At 39.2% G+C, this 16,752-nt stretch overlaps 1 long non-coding RNA gene across 1 annotated transcript in view; it reads right to left on the bottom strand.

Moving 5' to 3' along the window:
- Positions 1 to 7,967: 7,967 nt before the first annotated feature.
- The window catches only part of LOC140631014 (uncharacterized), a 149,581-nt gene continuing 140,796 nt past the window's right edge, over positions 7,968 to 16,752 (bottom strand). The window contains exon 7 of the long non-coding RNA XR_012028683.1: positions 7,968 to 8,452. This is a non-coding gene — a long non-coding RNA (uncharacterized lncRNA). The remainder of the gene's footprint in view (positions 8,453 to 16,752) is intronic.

Genomic DNA, 16,752 nt, shown 5'->3' with positions numbered 1-16,752 from the left:
TGGTGGAGAAGTTTAAATGTTTTCATGAAGTTAGCAGTGATGTAGCAGTAGTGACAACAACAACTTGTCCTGGCCAGACTTTCCCTACAGAATGGTTATTGTGCTTCCTTCTCCTTGGTCCACTATAGGGACCTCAATTCTTGTTTGTTATTCTAGCCTGCTTCTGTCAATTCTGACAACTTTCTAATAAAACATCATTTTGTTAAGATAGCGAAAATTAGTTCCTATTTCTTGAAAACGAAAGAATACCAACTGATAAGAATCCCACTTTCAAATTGAGAGGCAGCAAAACACAGTAGTTAAAAACATGGACTCACAGCTACACTACCTGGATTTGAATCTCCAGCTTTGCCATTCACAAGCTGTGTGAACTAGCTTCTTTGTGTATCAGTTCCTCATTTTTAAGTGTGGATGATTCATGGTGCCATTCTCATTTGGTTGTTTTGTTTGTTTGTTTTAAGATTTATTTATTTATTCATGAGAGGCATACAGAGAGAGAGGCAGAGACATAGGCAGAGGGAGAAGCAGGCTCCTCCTTGCAGGGAGCCCAATGAGGGACTTGATCCTGGATCCCGGGATCATGCCCTGAGCCGAAGGCAGACGCTCAACTGCTGTGTCACCCAGGCATCCCACATTGGGTTGTTTTAATGCTTAAAGAGCTTATACATGAAAACCCCTTAGAGCAGTGCCCAGCACATGGTAGGCACCTTGTAATTGATACATCCCCAGCTTGGATTTGATACGTAGCCTAGATGAAGCAGAAGGCAATGGGAGATCTGTTACTACTCCAGGATACATTTCATTTCTAGTTTATGGCACCCAGTAGCAAAATAGTTAACTGAAGGATTAGCTTTAGTCATCTGGAATAAAGTGCTCATGGAGGACAAGGCCCCGGAGAGTGTCCCTGCGAATTCAAGGACTATAGCATAAGCATTCCAGGATAGCATAAGCAAGTTATATGTCTTGGCATTCAATGTTTTTTTTTTTTTGGTGGGGAGGGGGAGGCAGGAGGGCTGTTTGTTTTGTTTTTGTTTTTAAAGAAAACAATGCACCAAAACCTCTGAAGTCTCAGGCATTCTATAAGGGGTATGAAACTATCTCTTTTTGGTCACATCTTTAGAATTCAGATAAGTGAAAACCAGCTTTATTAGAAAGATCTTTTTTCCATCTTCAGATTGCCAAATTATGGCCTCTGTTGAATTAACCAACTTGTCCCTTTGGTTGGGCCCCTACTCAAGAATGAAGAGGACATTCGAGCCCTGGATTATATGCATGTGGTAGAATTTGGAGGCATCTTGGTGCCCAAGACTCCTATGTCACTGAGCTTCCCACATCCATGGAAACAACCTTCCTGTGCCCACATCCAAGAAAGTTCCTTTAAAATAATAAGCCAATTTCCGTTTTGATCTACCGTCTCTACCTCTACCCACAATCCCTTCTTTTTTCCCAACATGTAATTAAATTAGATCCCAGTACATTCTAAGGAAAAAACACTAAATCAAATCAAAGAACTTTATCCCCCAAAAATTGCAGGACTTTCTTAATTTATATCTGCAAAAGTCTTTGGAACTTGTGTGAGAATGAATTTAGAGGGTCTTCATCAAACCGGACAAAACACAACTTTATATTGGACTAAATTTTCAATACGGAGGAATTTACCAGACATCCCAATATCTATGTGCTTGTTGGTATGGGCTCTAATAGTTTGAGCCAATAGTAATAGGTGAATATGCTCCAATAGTAATTGGTTAATATGTACCTGTGTTCAGTGTTGACCCTCACTAAATAAAATTGAGGTGCCAGAAACATTTTGGCCTAAGATAGATAAAGGAACTTTAATTTGGAAGGGTAGGAAATTAAAGCAGATTAATCACAATGCATTACCCACTCCCTAAATTGCTAGAGAGGGCCCAGAAAAATCTCCCCTCACTGAAACTTTGAGGTAGATCTTAGTGAAGGAAATGATGGCATCTTTGAGAAACATTTCGGTGGCTCTTCTGAATAGTCCAGAGATGGTAAAAAAAAAAAAAAAAAAAAAAGTGCTGTAGTTAAAATGGGCTCCTTGGTTTTCACATGATAGAAACATTCCAGGATAGGAAAAAAACAAGCAGAGAACTTAACTGGCAGGGCCAGAATGAACTTGATTACCATAACAGAAAGAAGTATCATCATGGTAAACAGAACAGTCTAATCCTCAAGATCATTGATGGTGGTTGATTGCTTATGGGGTCCTTTGACTGTACAGATTGGATCCCTAATGAATTGGGATATGCTGTGCTAATAAAATGACCCCCAAGTGTCAGTGGCTTAGCACTTAAAAAAGTTTATTTCTCATTTACACAAAGTCTGGTACAAACCTGAGTGACTCTCTAGGGCTATTGATCATGCAGTGACTTAGAGACGAAGTCAGCTTCATTCCTGTAATCTGATTTCACAGTTCCCATGGTAAGGAAAGAGACTACATGGGGAACTAATACCTGCTCTTCTAGGCTTCATCTAGAAGTTAAACATGTTAACTTCTGCTCACAGCCCATTGAACACATCTGGTCACGTGGCAGCTCTTAGCTACAAGGGACAGGAGAATGGATGGACCACGTAGAATATTTGTGAGCATTACTTTCTTGGCTAGACCTACAAAAGTCTCCTTTTATGACTATAACTGAGTAAGCAGAGGTCTTACTTCATGTTATGGTGGTCATGACCCTTCACCCCTTCATTCCTAAACTCAAGTTCAAAGATAGAGTCTCTACATTGTCTGCATCCTACCGAAGTAATGCATCAAAATAGAAACCACATCCTAGGGATCCCTGGGTGGCGCAGCGGTTAGGCGCCTGCCTTTGGCCCAGGGCGCAATCCTTGAGACTCGGAATCGAATCCCACATCGGGCTCCCGGTGCATGGAGCCTGCTTCTCCCTCTGCCTGTGTCTCTGCCTCTCTCTCTCTCTGTGTGTGACTATCATAAATAAATAAAAATTAAAAAAAAAAAGAAACCACATCCTAGGAAAATCATGGAAATCAGTGTCACCATCAAATACCTGGAAAAATGCAAGATTGATGATTACAATTCACAGACCCATTTGGTTCTTTGGTCTTATCCTGCCAAGGATAGATGAACCCTGGCAGTGGATGTTGTGAGCTTAAAAATGTATAACTCTAACTGCAGGTGCTTTTCCTTTCATGGTTTCCTTATTAGAACAAATCAGTACAGCCCTCAGTATTGAGTATGGAGTTACTAATCTGACAAATGCTTTTTTTTTCTCTGCAATTTCCAACAAATGGAGGATGCTAGAAGCAATTTTCTTTCAGTTGATGGGGCAAGTACATACCTCATGACTTTCTCAAAAATGTCTTAACTTGCCTTTGATTGGTACATCTCATTTTCCACTTTGCCTGAAAAGAGAGATGGACTGAGTTAAGGATGTGGGTGCTTGTTAATAGTTTAGCCAAATAGTTAGGGATTTGGAAGGAGCAAAATCTGAGGGTTGGTATAATATTGTCCCATGTAACTAGCCATCGAAGTTCCCTAGTGCAGAGAATGAGATAAACATCTGTCAGCTTTTTCTCTAACCATTGTCTTTCCAGTGCCTGCTTGTGGTAGACAAAATGACTGCCCTTCAGAGATGCCCATGCCTTAAACCCTGATGCTCGCAAATACATTATGTTACTTAGCAAAAAGTACTTTGCAGATGTGATCAAGGTTTGGGATCTTGACATGAGAAGATTATCCTATATTATCTTAGTAGACCTGACCTAATCAAACGAGTCCTTAAAAGTGGAGAATATTTTAAGGATGAAGAGTCTAAGAGATACAACAAAAGAGGCAGAAGAGATTAAAAGTGTAGAAGGAACTCAATCCACAATGCTGGGTTTGAAGATGGATAAATTGGGGCAAGAGCTAAGAAACTGTAAGGGCCTCTAAATGCCCAGAACAGCCCTCAGCTGACTACCAGCAAGGAAGTGAGCACCTCGTTCCTACAACCTCAAGGAATTGAATTCTGTCAACAACTTGAATGAGCGAGGAAACAGATTCTCCCCAGAGCCTCTAGAAAGAAATGCAGCCCTACTGACACTTATTTTAGTGACATGAGATCCGTGTCAGTCTACTGACCTACAGAGCTGTAAGATTATAAATTTGTGTTGTCTTAAGACATCAAATTTGTGGTAAATTTTTCATGGAAGCAATTGAAAATTAAAACATTGCTTGAATTCTCATGAGCAAAGCAAGTCTGTGTTGGGATTCTTTTCAGAGCGTAGTCTATGTTCCAAATAAGTGAACAGTATAATAGTAGTATTTCACACATGAAACACGGGATCCATGTAACTATGTAAACTGAAGCTGACAAGAACAAACAAGTATAAGGACTTTTCCTCATCAATTTGCAGAATCAACGACCAACAACCCTGTCATATGATAGAGTATTATATTTCAAGGTGACCTCGTGTTGGTGGATTGATCACTCACCCTTCCATTATGAAAGGACACTGATTTACTGCCACCAGCCCCCTATTGGAAGTGAAAGTTACTCTGGATCAGGATTTTCTTCTTTTTTCTCAACATGATTTTGTCACCTATCATCTGTGATGTAAATAATGCCTTAAACGTCATCACAACAGTCCACACATTATTTCTTATCAAATAACTTACAGAAAAGGATGAAGACAATGGGCCAATACCTATGGGATTCATTGTCCTATCATCCCACCATCTTCCAGAAATAGATGGCCTGATAAAACAGAGGATATGGACTTTTGTAAAAACCAGTGCTAGTTGTGGAATAATCTTGGGAGATTGGACTACATTGGGTTTTGAATAAGCAAGCCTTGCATGACGCTATTTCCCCCACTAATGTAATCCTCAGTCCAGAGGACAAGTGACAGTGCCTGAGCTTGGAGTGAGGAGGGGTTGTGCAAGGCCCACAGTTCCATCTAGTGATCTTCTTGATTATTTAGTTTAGCATTCAGTGGTAGTAGCTAATAACAAACACCCATGTGCCAGGCATAGTGTTGTGTGATTTCCATGGAATAATCCACAGTTATTAGAGTTGTCAGTGCTCATAACAACTCTGTGAGTAAAGTGCTGTACTGTCCACATTTTGAGCATTAGGAGACCGAGTGCAGAGATGTAAATGCTGGTATTCCAACACATGCGGCCTAAGTTCGGTTCTCCTGCCCACTATGCTACATTGCCTCTCAATGGAGGACTGTTTCCATGAAGAAAGACAAACATTATGCCACCGAATCAGAGGTTGTGATTGCCTCCTGGATATTTTGGGATTCTCGCGCTCCTGGGGAGAAGATAGAAAAAAAATAATTTTGTACTGTTAGCTGGGACGGTTAATCCTCAGTATCAAGATACAATAAGGTCACTACTGCAAAAGGGGAACAGGGAAGAGACAGGGATCGATGTAAGGGCTCTCCTGAGACACCTCTGGTGTGGCTTCAGCAGCAGTGGTGAAAGTTTGTGAAGGTCTTTACAGGCAGGGCCAACAGGTCCAATTCTTCAGAAATGAAGACATGGGGCAAAAGCATCACTGCACCCCAAACAGAATCCCCACTCCTGGGGGTGCTCATTAAGGTCAAGGGATGTATGAAATGGGTCACAGACCAAGGAAGTCCTAAAAACGAACTGCAGTGTCATAACCAGCCAAAGAAAAGGGTAGATGTAGGTATCCACACTTCTTAAAAGTTGGCATTAGGCCACTTTGCTTCTACATCAGTACCTGTTTTCGCCAACTGAAAGAAATCCGAAGAAGTGTTGTGCTTTCACCATAAAGGCAAAAAGCAAAATCCATGTTCAGCGTTTATTTTCCAGCAGTGTCATAGAGGTAGCATGCCCCCCAAGCCTGAAGGGTGGCCCCTCCAAGCTCACTTGCAGGTCAGCACCAAGCCACCTTCATTTTGAACTGTGTCCGTGAGCATGTGTGCTTAAACTCGGTTTATTTCGTGCATCCATTCGCAGAATGTGTCCTACAGTATCAGAAAACCCTACATACAAATGTGAAGTAGGGCTTTTTATGGAGGGATGACTAGGATGGTTTTTCTAGCTTCAGGCCACTAGAGTTCCCCCCCTCTGTTGTTTGGCAAAGGAATCAAAACCATGGCTTTCTTACATCACACTGTTTTGAGCTATGACTCCTCTGACCTCCCTGCTCACTCTAATGTTCATCAGGATTCCTTGATTTCAACTTTTATTATAGATTTTTGCCATGGCCCTTTGGTTGTGATATTCTAGTTGCTAGGTTGTTTAAATTGGGGAAGTTAAGGGGGAGATGAAAACAGTTTCATTTCCATCACCATCTTCTTAAAAAAAAAAAAAAGTCAGATGAATACATAGAAAATCACCCATGACTCTGAATTCCCCCGCAGTCCTGCTACTACATTACAGGCTGTCCTCCACAATAGAGAGCAGCAGAGAGCCTTCTATGCCGTGCTAAGGAGTTAGGGCTTCATGCTGTAGGCTATTAAGAGGCAATGAGTGGTTTTAAACAGGGAAATGGCAGGACTGGATTTGCAACTTTTAAATATAGTAATTTGTGATGAACGTGACAAATGTGGCAGATAAGTGTCCATCCCGCCCTCTCCGGTGTGCCTTCCTGTATTGTAGATGGTAGAGTACTAAGGACTGCATTTCCTGGGCTCTTTCAGCTGGATTTTAAGATTTAGGTTCAAACAATTATGTCTCCTCATGCAAGATCTAGAAGGCAGAGGAGAGACCCCTTTACAGGCATCTGCAGTCTTCTGCTGGCAAATAGGGCGGTGAGGTATGGCATTTATGCAGCATATTCCAGAATCTAGGGTCACTAGCTTCTTGGATGCCAAGATGTCTGGCACAGGATGTCCTCTTGCTTTTGTTTGTTTGTTTGTTTGTTTGTTTGTTTGTTTGTTTGTTTGTTTTTTCCAGTGTGCTCTAGTAGGATTGATGTGACTCTTGAGATCACATTTATAATGGTGGTAACATTCTGAATTCCTGCACTTTCCCTAAAATGGCATGTCCCTAATACCTAATGTTCTAGGGTTTTATCTCAATTCCTTATACCTTTAAGATTAGGCATAGGAAGCAGCTTCCAAGGTGGATAAATCCTGCAATATTTTACAAATCTTTCTAGAAACCTAGTCTAGAGTATGCTCCTCCAGACTTTTCAATACTACTCAATTCTCAATATTTCATCCATTTTTTTTTTTTGCTTTAAGTAAGATATTGTGGTTCTGTCTTCCACTGTTAACCCAAAGTTTCTAGGAAATCAAGAATAGGAGTGTCAGGGGAGAGGGGTTAGGGTAATCAGAAAAGACTCCATAGTCTACAGAGGACTGGTAGACTTAAAATATGGATCTTTTAAAAGATGGATAGAAATGGAATAGACAAAGAGGTGGACATTTTAACCTGGGTGGTCGCTCTCAGCAAGTGTTCAGAGACAAAATTATCATTATTTCTGTGTGGGATAATAAGGAAGCCAGACTAACTGAAATGAAAGGCACAGAAGACCTATGGGGTATAATATGCATGTGGGGCAGGTGGAGACAGATCATAAGGACCCTGAGACCCAAATAGAATAGGGGGGCAGGTGGAGACAGAGTATTTTATACAGATACAATAGCAACTAGAGAAACAGTGGGGCATGTGCAGAGTGCACAGTAGAGAATGAGCACGTTCAGAGTGGCCAGCTGACAGGGACATCTAGTTTCGGGAATTCTGAATTTATCTTAATAAAATTGATTTCTTTTTGCTTCTGTGGAAGTGTTGGACACTGTGGGGCTCCAGAGCCACATCCCTCCATGACACCCCCACCAAGAGCAGACAGTTCTCACTAAACATGTCCCTTTCTTTCTATAACCAAACTCAGTCTTTGAATTCTCACGGAGCTCCAACAGTCATTAGCAATCAATAGGACTTGACGTGAGAAATAGAATCTACTAGTTGTTGTACCCAATGTAATGAATGGTGTTCTAGCAAATCCTAACAGTTACAGTAAAATATTAACATACTCTGTTTATTTATTCACGTATTTTATGGTACACACAATTAACAATTTCATTCTTCTTAGACACAACAATAAAGATTTCAGTCCTTGAACTCTTAAAAGAGCAACATATAGCTGTCCGTGACTGAAAACAATTTTCAGACAGCATAAGCAGATTGTGTCAACAGTCTATCCCCGTGACAGACTCTGAAGTGCCTCTAATTCTTATAAACATTTCCATGCACTGTATTAAGTTCAAAATCAGTGACATGTGTTTAGCATTACATGTTGTAGAAACTCTAAGATTAATTTCCAAAAGATCAAATAAATAAACACTCAGAGATGCATGTAATTCTTATAAACATCCATTCCATCCTCATCACCTGTCACTGTCAACACTTGTAACTGAACCAACCACGGGCTTGCCAGTTCACTGGCTATAGTGATCCCATGCACACCAGGTCCGGCCATCCTCGGGAAAGCACACCTCACCCCTGAAAAAAAAATGACAGACTTGTCATCCTAGCTGGGGCTTCAGCTCTTGGGATAATAGATGACAAAATATTTTTTTTAACGGGCTTTGGAGTCAGAGTGACCTTATTCCTAGATAGAGGGGATTGATGAGTCCCTATGAGGTATAAGGGAGTCCAGAAATGGAAATTTTAAACTTCTTCAAGAATAAATCAGTTTAAGTTTATATACCACAGATCCCAAAGTAGGCAGAATAATTCCACCGAGTGAGAGTGTGGTGGTATTTCCTTACAAAATATCCCAGAGCTCTTGCAATGTGTGAACTCATGCATCTGAGCATCTTCTCTGTGGGAGTTACGTGTGAAACTATGTGACCCAGCTCCAAAGAAGACAATTCCCATGGAGAGGAGCCTTTGGGAATCTGTGATTGCAACCCCCTCCCAGCTCCACCACTATGGCCCTAGACTGTCATCTCTCCAGTGGATCATCTCCACAGCCTTCTGACCAGTGAGCCCAAGTCCATGCTTGCTCTCCTGATGAAGTATTTCCAACAGAGAAGCCAAGAGGTAAATGAGATTGTGTCATTATTCTGCTCTCAAGGCTCTCAGACGGTTTGCACATCATTTAGAGCAGTGTTTCTTAAACCAGGGCAGAATCACCTGCAGGGTCTTGAAAACACAGATTGCTGGTCCCACCTCTAGAGTTTGTAATTCGGCGGATAAGGGGCAGGGTCTGGGAATGTGTGCTGTGGCCAGTTGCTTGTACCCGCGCTGGCCAGGCATATACTCTCCTTGGAGACTTCTTCTTGCTCGTTCCTTCTGAGCATTCTTCCCCCAGATAGCCTCATGGTACAGTCTTCTTCAATCCTTTGTTCAAAGATTCCTCTGTGAAGACCTCCATGACCATCCTACTTAAAACTGCCCATTTTTTCTCTGCCCAGCATCTTATTGCCCAACTGCGATTTTTTTTACATCACGCTCATCACTGACATGCCATTTTTAATTTATTTACTTACACTTTTTTTTTTTTTTGTCTTTTCATTCACCAACTAGCACTAAACTGTAAGCCCTGTCAGGATAGAAAGCTTATCAATTTGAAAAAAAAAATCTGTCTTGTTCACTATTATATCTCTCACCAAAAGGAGTTCCTGGAGCATAATAAGAGCTCAGTATGTGTTTATCAAATGAATAAAGAAGTCCAAGAGACAAAAGGAAAATTTGGATAAGCGTAAGTACTCTAGGAGCCAAGCTAGTAAATAATTTCAAGATGAGATTTCACAATTAAAAAAATGATATGTGCCACGGGAGTCTGAGTTAGATGAAACGCTAAGGAAATGTCTTTTATACCTCGTGCTTTTTGTATCTCATTAAAAAAAATTCTTTCCTACTTAGAGGTCATAAGGGTATTCTGTTTTGTCATCTAAGAGCAATATAATTTTTAAAACTTTTTACTTTGAAATAATTACAGTCACAAGAAGGTGTTAAAAAATGTATGGGGAAGTCCCATGCATCCTTCACCCGGCGTCTTCTCTTCCAATACTAGCATCTTGCATGGCTAGAGTTCAATATTTGCAACCAGGAAATTGACATTGCTACCATCTGCACAACATACTCCGGTTGCACCAGCATTGCACACACCCATATATGTACCTATGCAAACGTGGATGTGTGTTGTGTCACTCTATGCAGTGTTAACACAAGTGTAGCTCCACGGGATGATCACCACAATCAGTAGACAGAACTGTGTCATCATCCCAAGACTCCTCAGCGCCACCCCTTTGCAGCTACCCCCTCCCCCTCCGTCCTTGTCTCCGGGCAACCACTAATCTGTTCTCTGTCTCTCTAAGAATGCTATTTCGTGAATGCGATATGAATGGAATTACACAGTACATATTCTTTTAACAGTGGCTTTTTAAACTCAACATAATTTCCTTGAGGTTCATCTAAGATGCTATAGTAAGAGTTCACTCTTTTTCACTGCTGAGTAGTAACCCATGATATAAATGTACCACAGCTTATTTAATCTTCCACTTCGCAAGGGACATTGAGTAGTTCCTAGAGTGGGGGCTATTCCAGATAAAGCTGCTCTGAATATTCTTGTACAAGCTTCTGTGTGAAAATGAGTTTTCCGTTCCCTAGAATCAATGCCCAAGTGTACACTTGTTGGGTCCCATGTAAGTCTATTTTTTTAAAGGAAATTCCAAATTATTTTCCAAAGTGGTTGTACCATTTTACATTCCCACCAGCAATATAGGTGTGAACCAGTTTCTCTACATCCGTGCCAGGATTTGGTGTTGTTACTATTATTTGCTTTAGCCATTTTGATAGGTGTGTAGCGCTATCTAACTGTTTTAATTTGCATTTCTGTGGTGGATAATGATGTCTGACATAGTGTTCTTATTTGTCACCTATATATTGTCTTTAATTAAATGTCTGTTGATGTATTTTGTCCATTTTCTAACTGGATTTCTTTTAATTTCCAGTTTTGATAGTTATTTATGTATTCTGGATATAAGTCCTTTGTTAGCCATGTGGTTCCCAAATATTTTCCTCCAGTCTGACTTATCTTTTTGTCCACTTAATAGAGTTTTTGCAGAGCAAAAGTTTTTAATTTTAATGAGGTCAATTGATTATCCTTTTCTTTTTCAGATTTTTCTCTTGATGTCAAGTCTAAGAACTCTTTACTGAAAGTTTTCTACTTTGTTTTTTTCCTAAAATTTGGTCCATGATCCATTTTGAGTTGATATTTGTACATAAGATGTGTGGCTTAAGTCACACTCCATTTTATGTGGAGGATAGCTCTAGCACCATTTATGGAAAAGGCTATCCTTTTTCTATTAGTTGCTTTTGCTTTGTTAACAACTGGTTGGACATATTTGTGTGGATCTACTTCTGGACTCTCTATTCTGTGATATTGATCTAGTGCCTATAGTACTACATTTCTTGAACCACATTTCTTGAACACCCTAGTCATATAGTAAGTATCACATTTCTTGAACACCCTAGTCATATAGTAAGACTTAACATCAGAGAGAGGATCTCTCCCACTTTATTCTTCTTTTTGAAAATTGTTTTGGCTACTCTAGACCCTTTCTCTTTCCATAAACATTTTAAAATAAGCTTGTCTATGTCTACAAACAAACAAACAACAAAACCAAACTTGCTGTCACCAGACTCAAGGTTGACACTTCTTTTCTTTCAGAACTGAAAAATGACATATCCTCTCCCATTCAAATTGGTGGTCTTTTATAGATAATGTGTCATTTCTCTCTGGCTCTTTTTAATATTTTTTCTTCTTCATTAGTTTTCTTCTTCATTAATTATGACATGTCTTTTATGTATTCCTTTTGGTTTATCATATTTGGGGTTCCCTCAGCTTCATGGATCCGTAGGTTTTTCTCTCTCACCAATTTGGAAAGTTGTCAGCCATTATTTCTCCTGGAACTCCAATAATATGAATGTTAGTTATTTGTTATATAAATCCCTGAAACTATTCTTCTTTTTCAGTCTATTCTCTCTTGAGTGTTCAGATTGAACAAATTCTATTGATTTGTCTTCAAGTTCATGGATTCTGTGCTTTGTCATCTCCACTCTGTATTTGATTCCATCCAGCAAGGTTTTTTTTTTTTTTAAGTTATTGTATTTTTGAGTTTTATCATTTCTGTTTGGTTCTTTTTTATAACTTCTATTTATTTCTTTGCTGAGATTTTCTTTTTTATTACTTCAAGATAATTTATAATTGATTATTGGAGCAGTTTTATGGGAGTCGCTTTAAAATTCTTGTCAGATAATTCCAATATCTTGGGATTAGCATCTGTTGATTGTCTTTTCTCTTTCAAGTTGTGCTTCTGCAGATTGCTTAGTATGAAGAATCATTTTTGTTGTATTCCAGTCATTCTGACTATTATGCTAAGGGACTCTTGATCCTATCCAAATTTATTTTAGCAGAAAGTGACCCTTTTAAAGTTTAGCATACGGGTTCTGTCCTACTTTTGTGGCTTTAGTTCTAATGAAAGTTTAGCTCTCAGAGTCCTTGTAATGTTATGTTGGCTTGTTTTGTTTCTTCTAATGCTGTTAGGACACTTGCTGAGTGCCTAGTATTGTCTGGAGTGGCAGAAGGTATTTCCTCAAGCCACCTGCTGTTATTGGGAGACATTTGGTGAAGAGAAAAACTCTTGGTCTGGGTGTCTTTTGCCACTAGGTTGAAGGCAGAGAGACACAAGGATTCACTGTTGAATGAATAACCCACCAGGCCCCACTATGCAGTGGAGAATAGGACTGTCTAGGGCTTAGACCACACACTGAGACTGGTTTACAGAGCAGGGGTTGGATGGTCTGGTGATTTTCTGATGCTTTGCAAACAAATGGAAACACCCACCAGGGTCCTAATTGTGGAGAAGGGGTTGAGGTGGCTCTTTTCACTGGTGTCACTGCTGGGTCCCCATATATGGAGTAGAGATTGACCTTCCTTATTAGGTATCTCTTGGGTTTTTCTTTCCTTGGTCCTTTGCCAAAGAAATAAAGCTTTCCTTTTCTTTTTTCTTTTTCTTTTTCTTTTTCTGTATACACTTAGAAGTGGTTCTAGGTTGTAGGCTTCTCTGGTGCCCAGTTCAAGGGTATATGAGAAATAAAAAGAAAACCCAGGAATCTCACCACATTGTCACTCCTCAAGTCTCAGGGTCTCTAGCCAGTCTGCCTTTTTCTTTCTAGCTTTCGGAGTTCTTTTTATCATTTTCTGTTTAATAATTTCTGGGTATTTAGTTATATTTGGAGAGGAGGAGCAGGGAAAAGTCAATCTATAGTATCTTGTTCTGGAACTGAAGTTCCAGAAGGCAATATAATTTTGACTTCATAACCAGGTCTTTAATCTATCTGAAATTGATTTTAGTGTATGATGTGAGACAGATATCTAATTTCTTTTTCTCTCATATGGATATTCAATTGTCTTGGCACCATTTTTGAAAAGTGTGTCTTTTATGTAATGCTCTGTGGTGCTCACCTCTGTGCTGTATCAAGAGTCTATTGCTTGGCTTGCTATTCTAAGTCACTGCTGTGTTTTATTATCCCTGCACCAACACAGCACATTCTTAGGTATCATATCTTTATAGTAAGTCTTCATACATGTGGTGTAAATATTCTGAAAAATATTTTATATTTATTTTGCAGCCAGCAAACTTGTTTAAACTCTCTTATTCGATTTTAAAATGTATCTATGGGTTTTTGGGAGGAGTAAGAATATTTTTTATGTGCATAATTATATCATTTTTAAACGATGGATTTTTTCCCTTCTTAGTCAGTTTTGGGGGGCAGGAAGAGGGAAGGTTCTTTTTGTGCTGGCTAAAACCTCTAATCAATGTGAACTGATGGAAGTGAAGGTTGCATAGTTTCTTCTGTTGTTCTTGCTCTCAAAAGGAAAGCTTTCAGAGCTTCACCATTAAATATGATGTTTGCTCTAAGTTTTGGTAAATACATTTTATCAAAAGAAAGAGGTTCTCCTCCATTTCTACTTTGCTAAGAGTTTTCTTATTATCATGAATGGATAGTAAATTTTATATAAAATAAAAGGATAGGGAAAGATATACTATGCTACCACTGGTTACAAGAAAACTGGAGTGCTTATATTAATATCACACAAAATAGATTTAATATAGCAAAGAATATTATCATGGAAATTATTTTCTTCTTGAAATGCTTTTCCTCTGTTTTCCTGTGCTGAGTCATGATCAATAGATTCTGAAGAATGCAAGATGTGTCCTTAAATTTTCAAAGCCAAATGTGAATATCATAACCTATATATTGGACAATGAAAAGATCTTAGCACACCATCACTCCATTAATTCTATAGTTTTTAAACTTAAGCTACAAGACTGCATTGTTATTGTTTTGTACATTCAATATTTATTAATTTTTGAATTGTGGATTCACAACATTCATTGGTCCTGAAATTTTTTATCCATCATGTCTTCACATATTATTTCTGCTCTATTTCTTCTCTCTCTCTTGAGATTCATATTATCATCCTTCTATCCTGTATATCACTTAACCACTTTTCTGCATTTTGTACTTATCTGTCTTTTCATGACATACATAGGCATAGCTTTTCTTCTAGCATATTTTCCAATTTATTAATTCTTTCTTTAACTTTGTTTAATCCACAGGTAAATTCATTCTTTGGATTTCTAATGTTGCCTGTTGGATTTTTCATTTTCAGAAGTTTTTTTAAAGATTTATTTATTTTAGAGAGAGAGAGAGCAGGAGGTACAGAGGGAGAAGAAGAGAGAAACTTTAAGCAGACTCTGCACTGAGCACAGGGCCTGTTGTAAAGCTCAATTTCACAACTCTGAGATCACAACCTGAGCTAAAACCAATAGTAAATACTTAACCCACTGCTCCACTCAGGTACCATAGAAGTTCTTAAAAAGAATAATAAAGTCTGGGGCACTGGGGTGGCTTAGTCGATTAAGCATCTGCCCTCAGGTCAGGTCATGATCTCAAGGTCCTGGGATTGAGCTCCCTGCTTTGTGGGGAGTCTGCTTCTCCCTCTCTCTCTCTCTCTCTCTCTCTGCCCCTTCCCTGCTTGTGCTCTGTCAAATAAATAAATAAATAAATAAATAAATAAAATCATAAATAAATAAATAAATAAATAAATAAATAAATAAATAAATAAAAACTAACATAGACATGGCCAACAAGCACATGGGAAAATGCTCCCCATCACTTGCCATCAGGGAAATACAAATCAAAACTACAATGAGATACCACCTCACACCCGTGAGAATGGGGCAAATTAACAAGGCAGGAAACCACAAATGTTGGAGAGGATGTGGAGAAAATGGAACCCTCTTACACTGTTGGTGGGAATGTGAACTGGTGCAGCCACTCTGGAAAACTGTGTGGAGGTTCCTCAAAGAGTTAAAAATAGACCTGCCCTACGACCCAGCAATTGTACTGTTGGGGATTTACCCTAAAGATACAGATGCAATGAAATGCCAGGACACCTGCACCCTGATGTTTATAGCAGCAATGGCCACAATAGCCAAACTGTGGAAGGAGCCTCGGTGTCCATCGAAAGATGAGTGGATGAAGAAGATGTGGTTTATGTATACAATGGAATATTACTCAGCTATTAGAAATGACAAATACCCACCATTTTCTTCAACATGGATGGAACTGGAGGGTATTATGCTGAGTGAAGTAAGTCAGTCGGAGAAGGACAAACATTATATGTTCTCATTCATTTGGGGAATATAAATAATAGTGAAAGGGAATATAAGGGAAGGGAGAAGAAATGTGTGGGAAATATCAGAAAGGGAGACAGAACGTAAAGACTGCTAACTCTGGGAAACGAACTAGGGGTGATAAAAGGGGAGGAGTGCGGGGGGTGGGAGTGAATGGGTGACGGGCACTGGGGGTTATTCTGTATGTTGGTAAATTGAACACCAATAAAAATAAATTTAAAAAAATAAATACATAGATAAAATCTTAAAAAATTAAAAATAAAAATAAATAAAACTAAAAAAAATCTAATGAGTCAATCTTTATCATTTCCTGCTCACACAAATGTTACTCACACTTCTTTATTATTTCCTTAAACAGTGCCATGGATGCTGTGCTGCAGTATCCTTCTGTCTTTCAGAAATAAGGAATGACTAACTCAGCCAATAAGAAACTACCTATCTGACAGTCTCTTTGAAACTTGCCTTAGTTGGAAAGAGGTTCCTTCCATAGCTTAAGACTGGTTGTCATGAGAATTTAAAGACCTAACCCCCTATATCCAACTCAGGGTGTCTCTGATGTGCCATCCCAGTTTCAGAGCTCCCCCTGCATTGGTTGAGGCTGTGGTGACCAGCCTGACTTCTCTCTCTTCCTAGTTCTGCTTTCTTCCCTTCCCCTATCAGGTGTTGATGCCCAACAAGGCTTCTAAACTCTAATGTCAATGTCACAGTCATCCTAGCTTCCCTGGAAATTCAAGCTGCAACCCAGAGTGAGCACCGTTGCTGTATAACGTATATCTGATCATTTTAATACTAAAGTCCCTGTAGATACGTTTCTATTGCTTTTTGTTTCTCATTTTTGCACCCATTACAGTGACATGGTTATCTCTGATTTTATGATACCTGTTAGACTTTAAATAATTATAAATATTTAAATAATTATTTGTAATATTTGAGGCCATGACAAAGTGGAGACAATTTGTTTGCATTGCTCCTTCCAAGTGCCATGAATCTACCAGTATAGGGCCATCCCATACCAAGTTCAGGCCCTGAGGCTCCCTGAACCACCCAGGAGATGGGAAACAGGACTGCAAATCTGTAAGAAGGCTG

This window comes from Canis lupus, chromosome 3, assembly GCF_048164855.1.
Source record: "Canis lupus baileyi chromosome 3, mCanLup2.hap1, whole genome shotgun sequence".
NCBI lineage: Eukaryota > Metazoa > Chordata > Mammalia > Carnivora > Canidae > Canis > Canis lupus.
Note: the sequence above shows the minus strand (reverse complement) of the source record. Positions and strands in the feature narration are given on the sequence as shown.